Here is a 7,572-nt window from a genome sequence, read left to right on the forward strand (position 1 = left end):
ACCAAATTGAACATGGTACATTCCAACCTAAAAAGGCCTAACTAATGTGCCATTTTGGCACCATTACAAACAATACAAGACATCCAACATAACCATCCAAACTTTACCTTTTTATTCAACCTAAAACATGTCTGAAATCATACCAATATTATCCATACAAAAATCTCAAACATACAAATACTTTGGTACATAATCATAACTTACAATCCATAAAACAACTTAGTTCCACAATTACATATGCTACAAGTATCAAATAACACATATACCAAGCATATTAGCCAAGTTTAACCATTACATAACCATCTCTAAATCTAAGACCAGGCATACTATTTCCAAACATGCTTTAATGAATATACCATTAATGCATACCATAGTAACCATTATATTTAACTTATTACATGTCAACCATTAAAATACATTACAACTTCAACTTATAACTTCAAAACCATCAACTCAAAATAACCTATATACACGCCACAAAACCAAAATAAATGAGTCAAAAACTACCGAAACTGAAGCTTGATAGTGTGAGTCTTGAAGTTGATCCGGCTGCCTAGTTCCGTAAAATGTCAAATACAAAAAATAGTAAATGAAAGAGAGTAAGCTTGTATAGCTTAGAAAGTTCATAAGCACTTAAACAAAACTCTTACCTTGGTTTACAATTAAGTAAAGAAAATGCAACTAATATAATTCGATTTTCTATCAAGACATTTACAACAACAAGGTGAATCAATCGTATAATCTCTCAATCAATCAGTATAACATATTTCCATATCATTCAACACAAAAGATCCAACATATGAATCAAATTAACCAATTGATCATGCCTATCTATATTCATAATCATATGCAATTTCTTTTAAGTATATAGCTTTGTCACAACATATCACATTTACAAATCGAGCATTATACATATAAACTATAAACTTTTCAGTCATTTTGATATCATTTCAAAACAAATTAAAAACACATACACATCATTTACGTAATTTCATCAGTTAACATTTTAATAATCATATAAACATAACATTTCGAAGCAATTCTTTAAGTCAATTAATATAATTTCTTTTAACAATTGGCCTGATGAACTATAGCAACATAATCCAGATACTAGGGTAACTACACCACACCATAAACATCGTAATGCTATATAGAGGCACTATAGTGCAAACAGAGGCATGGTTTTGCAATTAGAGGAATCGAAGTGCAAACAGAGATACCGAAGTGCAAACAGAGACACCGAAGTGAAATCTTGTACAAGCACGCGTTCTAACCCTATTGTCATGCCAATAATATCCTAATCATTTACTACATTCAATCGAATATTTAACAAGGTTTGCAACATTTATAAATCAAAACACCTCCATAATTTTGGTACACATACTGTGTAAACATGTCATGTTCATTTCGAAATGACATAAATAATGTTTCACAAACATTCAACCATTTTTAAACAAGTCATTGTTCACCTTGTGCTTAATTATAAAAAATTTATAACTTCAAGCTTTCAAATTGTTAGAATTAAGTGACCCAAATTCTTATTTAAATAAAATACGATGGAAAATAAAATAAAAGTAAAATCCATATAGAACTAGACTTCTTTTATTTTATTTTAGAATAAGGTTTTTAAACCTTATTAAACTTCATCTATTTTATATTGATTAGGATAAGGTGTTTCAATCCTACTAGAATATGGCTTTACAAGCCTATAAATAGACATAGTCTATTCCTCTTGTATTGATTCAATTTTTTGACATAGTGAATTTTCTTCTCCTCTGTCCGTGGTTTTTTCCCGAAAGGGTTTCCACGTAAAATTTCTTTTTTTTTTATTTTTTTTTCTCAAATTGGTATCAGAGCTTCTGGGTTATTCATCTCAACCACGGTAATGGCGTCTTTGAAGTATGAAATTTCGCTGTTGGATCGCAACACCAGATTTACATTGTGGTAAATTAAGATGCAAGCAGTTCTTGCACAGATGGATCTGGAGGATGCCCTGCTAGGGATAGATAAGGTGCCTTCGACATTAAAAAATGAAAAGAAGAAGCGTAAGGATCGAAAGGCGTTAACATAATTACATCTGCATTTGTCCAACGAAATTTTGTAGGATGTGATGAAAGAGAAGACTGCCGCTGCATTATGGAAGAGGCTAGAACAAATATGTATGTCGAAAACTCTAACAAGCAAGTTGCATATGAAGCAGCGTCTTTATGCTCATCGTTTGGAGGAAGGTGCGTCTGTACACGAACACTTAACAGTGTTTAAAGAAATTCTCTCAAACTTGGAGGCCATGGAGGTTCAGTATGATAAGGAAGATCTAGGGTTGATTCTACTTTGTTCGTTGCCCCCGTCTTATTCAACCTTTAGAGACATGATTTTATATAGCCGCGAGTCTCTCACAGTTGATTAGGTTTATGATTCTTTAACCTCGTATGATAATATGAAGCATCTTTTGGTTAAACCCGACTCTCAGGGAGAGGGTCTCATTGTTCGTGGGAGATAAAATCAAAATGCTGATGATGATCGTGGTAGGAAACAGGAACGGAATCCTCGTGGTAAATCTAAAGGTAGATCGAAGTCTTCAAACAGAGGTAAAACTTGTAACTTCTGCAAGAAGAAAGGCACATTAAATCTGAGTGCTATAAGCTACAAAATAAGATTAAACGGGAGGCTGCGAATCAAAAGGGAAAACAACCAGAAAATTCCGCTGAAGCTGATGTTGTAGAAGATTATAGTGATGGTGAACTTCTAGTTGCTTCTATCAATGATTCTAAAGTAAGCGAGGAATGGATACTTGATTCAGGCTGCACCTTCCACATGAGTCCCAATCGGGATTGGTTTACAACTTACGAAACAGTGTCTGAAGGTGTTGGAACAGTTAAAGTTAAGATGTTTGATGGAGTTGTCAGAACACTTAGTGAGGTACGACATGTTCCAGAATTTAAGAGAAATTTAATTTCGTTGAGTACTCTTGATTCAAAAGGGTACAGATATACAACTGAAAGTGGGATTTTAAAGATTTCTAAAGGTTCCCCTGTTGTGATGAAAGGGTAGAAAAAAACTTCCAAGTTATATGTTTTGTAGGGTTCTACTGTTACTGGTGATGCAGCTGTCGCTTCCTCTTCCCTGTCAGATGATGATATTACTAAACTTTGGCATATGCGCCTAGGGCATATGAGTGAGAATGACATGGTAGAATTGAGTAAAAGATGACTTCTTGACGGACAAGGAATTTGCAAACTAAATTTCTGTGAGCACTGTGTTTTTGGGAAGCAAAAGAGAGTTCGATTCACTAGAGGAATCCATAACACGAAGGGAATATTGAAGTATATTCATTTTGATCTGTGGGGGGCATCTAGAGTGCCTTCGAGAGGTGGAGCTAATTATATGCTAACCTTTATTGATGATTTTTCCAGAAAAGTTTGGGCGTTCTTCCTGAAGCAGAAAAGTGATGTGTTTTCCACATTTAAGTCTTGGAAAATTATGATTGAAAAACAGACAGAAAAACAAATAAAATGCCTCCACACAGACAATGGCTTAGAGTTCTGTTTTGATGAGTTTAATAGATTGTGCAAGTTAGAAGGGATCATGAGACACTTGACAGTTCGTCATACTCCACAGCAAAATTGCGTTACAGAACGAATGAACAGAATGATCATGGAGAAGGTTCGATGTATGTTGTAAAATGCCAACTTATTGAAGTCATTTTGGGCAGAAGCAGCCTGTATTGCATGTTTTTTAATCAACTGATCTCCATCCGTTGCCATTGAGAAAAAGACTCCACAAGAGGTATGGTCTGGTAATCCTGCTAATTATTCTGATTTAAAGATTTTTGGGTGTCCTGCGTATGCTCATGTTGATAATGGAAAATTGGAACCGAGATCTATTAAATGCGTTTTTCTTGGTTATAAAGCTGGTGTAACAGGGTATCAGTTATGGTGTCCTGAAAATAAAAAAGTTGTGATTAGCAGAGATGTTGTTTTTGATGAAACTGCTATGCTACCTAACTTATCTCTTAAAGACTCTTCCAATAAAGAAAATCAAAAGCAGGTGAAGCATCAGATTAATACAGAGTCAACTCTTCAAGCCAGAACAAAAGTTAAGAATAGAGTTGCTTCTTCGCCATAATACTCTACCGCCAAAAACAAAACTAGAAGAGAAATTAATCCTCCAAAGTAGTATGCCGAGGCTGATCTAGTTGCTTATGCTTTAAATGTGGCTGAAGATATAGATGCGAATCAAGAGCCATCTAATTATTCTGAGGCGGTTAGCTGTGAAGACTCAGAAAAGTGGATGTTTGCTATGCAAGAAGAGATGGAATCACTCCACAAAAACAGAACATGGGACCTTGTGAAACTTCCTAAAGGTAAAAAGGCTATTCGTTGTAAATGGGTGTTTAAAAGGAAGGAAGGGACTCCAGGAGTTGAAGAACCCAGTTATAAAGCAAGGCTTGTTGCAAAGGGTTACAGTCAAATTCCAGGAGTGGACTTCGCAGATGTTTTCTCTCCAGTTGTTAAGCATAGTTTGATTCGAGCTTTGCTTGGTATTGTGGCCATGCATGATTTGGAGCTTGAGCAGTTAGATGTAAAAACTGCATTTTTGCATGGAGAACTTAAGGAGGATATTTACATGCAACAACCAGAGGGTTTTATAGTCTCAGAAAAAGAGGACTATGTTTGCTTGCTAAAAAAGTCCCTTTACGGTTTGAAACAGTCACCAAGACAGTGGTACAAGAGGTTTGATTCCTTTATGACTTCTCATGATTTCAAAAGAAGTAGTTTTGGCAGTTGTGTTTACTTTAAGAAAAACAGTGATGGTTCTTTTGTGTATCTACTTCTTTATGTTGATGACATGTTGATAGCAGCAAAAGATAAAGGAGAGATAAGAAATGTCAAAACCCAACTAAGTAAAGAATTTGAGATGAAAGATTTAGGACCAGCAAAGAAGATACTTGGAATGGAGATTCTCAAAGATAGAAAAACAAGTAAATTGTACCTAAGTCAGAAGGGGTACATTGAGAAATTTCTTTGCAGGTTCAATATGCAGAGTGCTAAGCCTGTTAGTACTCCTTTAGCAGCCCATTTCAGACTTTCATCAGTTTTGTCTCCACAATTAGATGATGAGATTGAGTACATGTCGCATGTTCCATACTCTAGTGCAGTGGGATCTCTCATGTATGCTATGGTTTGTTCATGTCCAGATTTATCATATGCAGTCAGTGCAGTTAGCAGATACATGGCGAATCCCAGTAAAGAACACTGGAAAGTAGTTCAGTGGATTCTAAGATATTTACGAGGTACTACTGATGTTTGCTTACAGTTTGGAAGAACTAGAGATGGAGTCATAGGGTATGTTGATGTTGATTTTGCTGGAGACCTTGATAAAAGAAGATCTCTCACAGGTTATGTCTTTACAGTCGGAGGTTGTGCAATCAATTGGAAAGCCACTTTGCAGTCTACAGTCGCTTTGTCTACCACTGAAGCTGAGTACATGGCGATTACTGAGGCTTATAAAGAAGCTATTTGGTTGAAGGGACTCTTTAGTGAACTCAATGAAGACCTTCAAATCAGCACAGTATTTTGTGACAGTCAGAGTTTCATCTTTCTTACAAAAGATCAAATGTTTCATGAGAGAACAAAACACATTGATGTTCGGTATCATTTTGTTCGTGATATTATTGCTCGTGGTGATATTGTTGTGAGCAAAATTAGTACTCATGAAAATCCTGCAGATATGATGACTAAGTCACTTCCTATAACCAAGTTTGAGCATTGCTTAGACTTGGTTGGTGTTCATTGTTGAAGTAAACCCTTAAGGGGTTTTATGGAAGAGGTGAAGAACTTATTTATTGAAAGTTCGCGATGAAGAACTTGTTCATTGAATATTTGTGTCAAGGTGGAGATTGTTAGAATTAAGTGACCCAAATTCTTATTTAAATAAAATACGATGGAAAATAAAATAAAAGTAAAATCCATATAGAACTAGACTTTTTTTATTTTATTTTAGAATAAAGTTTTTTAAACCTTATTAAACTTCATCTATTTTATATTGATTAGGATAAGGTTTTTCAATCCTACTAGAATATGGCTTTACAAGCCTATAAATAGACATAGTCTATTCCTCTTGTATTGATTCAATTTTTCGACATAGTGAACTTTCTTCTCCTCTGCCCGTGGTTTTTTCCCGAAAGGGTTTCCACGTAAAATTTCTTTTTTTTTTTATTTTTTTTATTTTTCTCACAAATATTCATTAATAATTCAATCAAAATCAATTTGTAACAACACAATAATAAATAACTATCTTATGAAATTATCTAATACAACCAACAAGCAAATTTGTTCATAGTGACTATTTTATAATTTTTCCTTTTCCCCTGATTTTCCTCTATACGATTTAATTCTTGATCTATATAATAATTCATTCCACATTATTAGCTTTTTAACAATTTAAACCATCTAAATTCATGAATATAATATCTTTTATTCATTTTTCACAGTTTCCTTAAATTTTTGTATTTTATTCAATTTAGTCCTTAAAGCTGAAACTATTATATCTTTCAAATTCAAGCTTTGATTTTCAATCCAATTACAATTCCATCATTGTACAACCCTTTAAAAACATAAAATTCAGTAATTCCATGAAAAATTTACATTATTACAATTTGGTCATTATACCCAAAACTAACAAAATTTACTTAACAAATTAGCCCCTATTCACAATTAAGCTCACAAACATACCATTAAACATCAAAAACTTCAATTTTCATCAATGGAATTTTTTTTAAAACTTTAACAGTTTTGAAAACAGAGATAGGAGTTAGCTAGAGTAAGATACAATGATCTCAAAAATATAAAAATTACGAAGAATAGACCTCAATTAAACCTCCATGCATGCAAAACAATTTTGTAACAACCTATTTTTTAGTGGTGTCGGAAACAATAGTTTCAGGGCACAAATCTGATAAGTGAGTCTATAAATATTACTATTTAATATTTACGAGTCAAATATAGTATTATAATAAATTTTGAATTGATAATTTATGTTATTTAAATGAATTATTAGGTTCAAGTAGTAAATCCTTAAAGTCAAGTGGTTTTAGAAAATAAGGTATCGGGATCTCATTTCTATAAATTAAGATCGTAAATATTTTATTAAATATTTATGGAATGTTATTTGGGTCATATAAAAATTTGGTTAAGAAACTTTAATGTTTAGTTAATTAATCAATTAAAAAGGACTAAATTGTAAAGGTTGCAAAAGGGGATTTCTATTAGTTTAATGGCTTAAATGATTAAGGGAAAATAAAGTAATGGACTTATATGGTAATTGTACCAAATCTTTAGATGTTGGTTGGTTAAGAGGTTGAAAATAGTTAAAATTTGATGTTAATTAAAGGGTAGAATGGTAATTAAGCATTAAATCATAAACTAAGAAAAAAACAAGTAGGTATCATCTTCTTTAGTTCTTTCTTCCATCGAAATTGAAAAGAACTCCATTTTTATTTGTTTTAAGCTTCGACCAACTTCAAAGCTTTGCATTTCAAGAAACGATACGATTGGATTTAAATTGAGGAAA

Source organism: Gossypium hirsutum, chromosome A11, assembly GCF_007990345.1.
Source record: "Gossypium hirsutum isolate 1008001.06 chromosome A11, Gossypium_hirsutum_v2.1, whole genome shotgun sequence".
NCBI classification, from domain to species: Eukaryota; Viridiplantae; Streptophyta; class Magnoliopsida; order Malvales; family Malvaceae; genus Gossypium; species Gossypium hirsutum.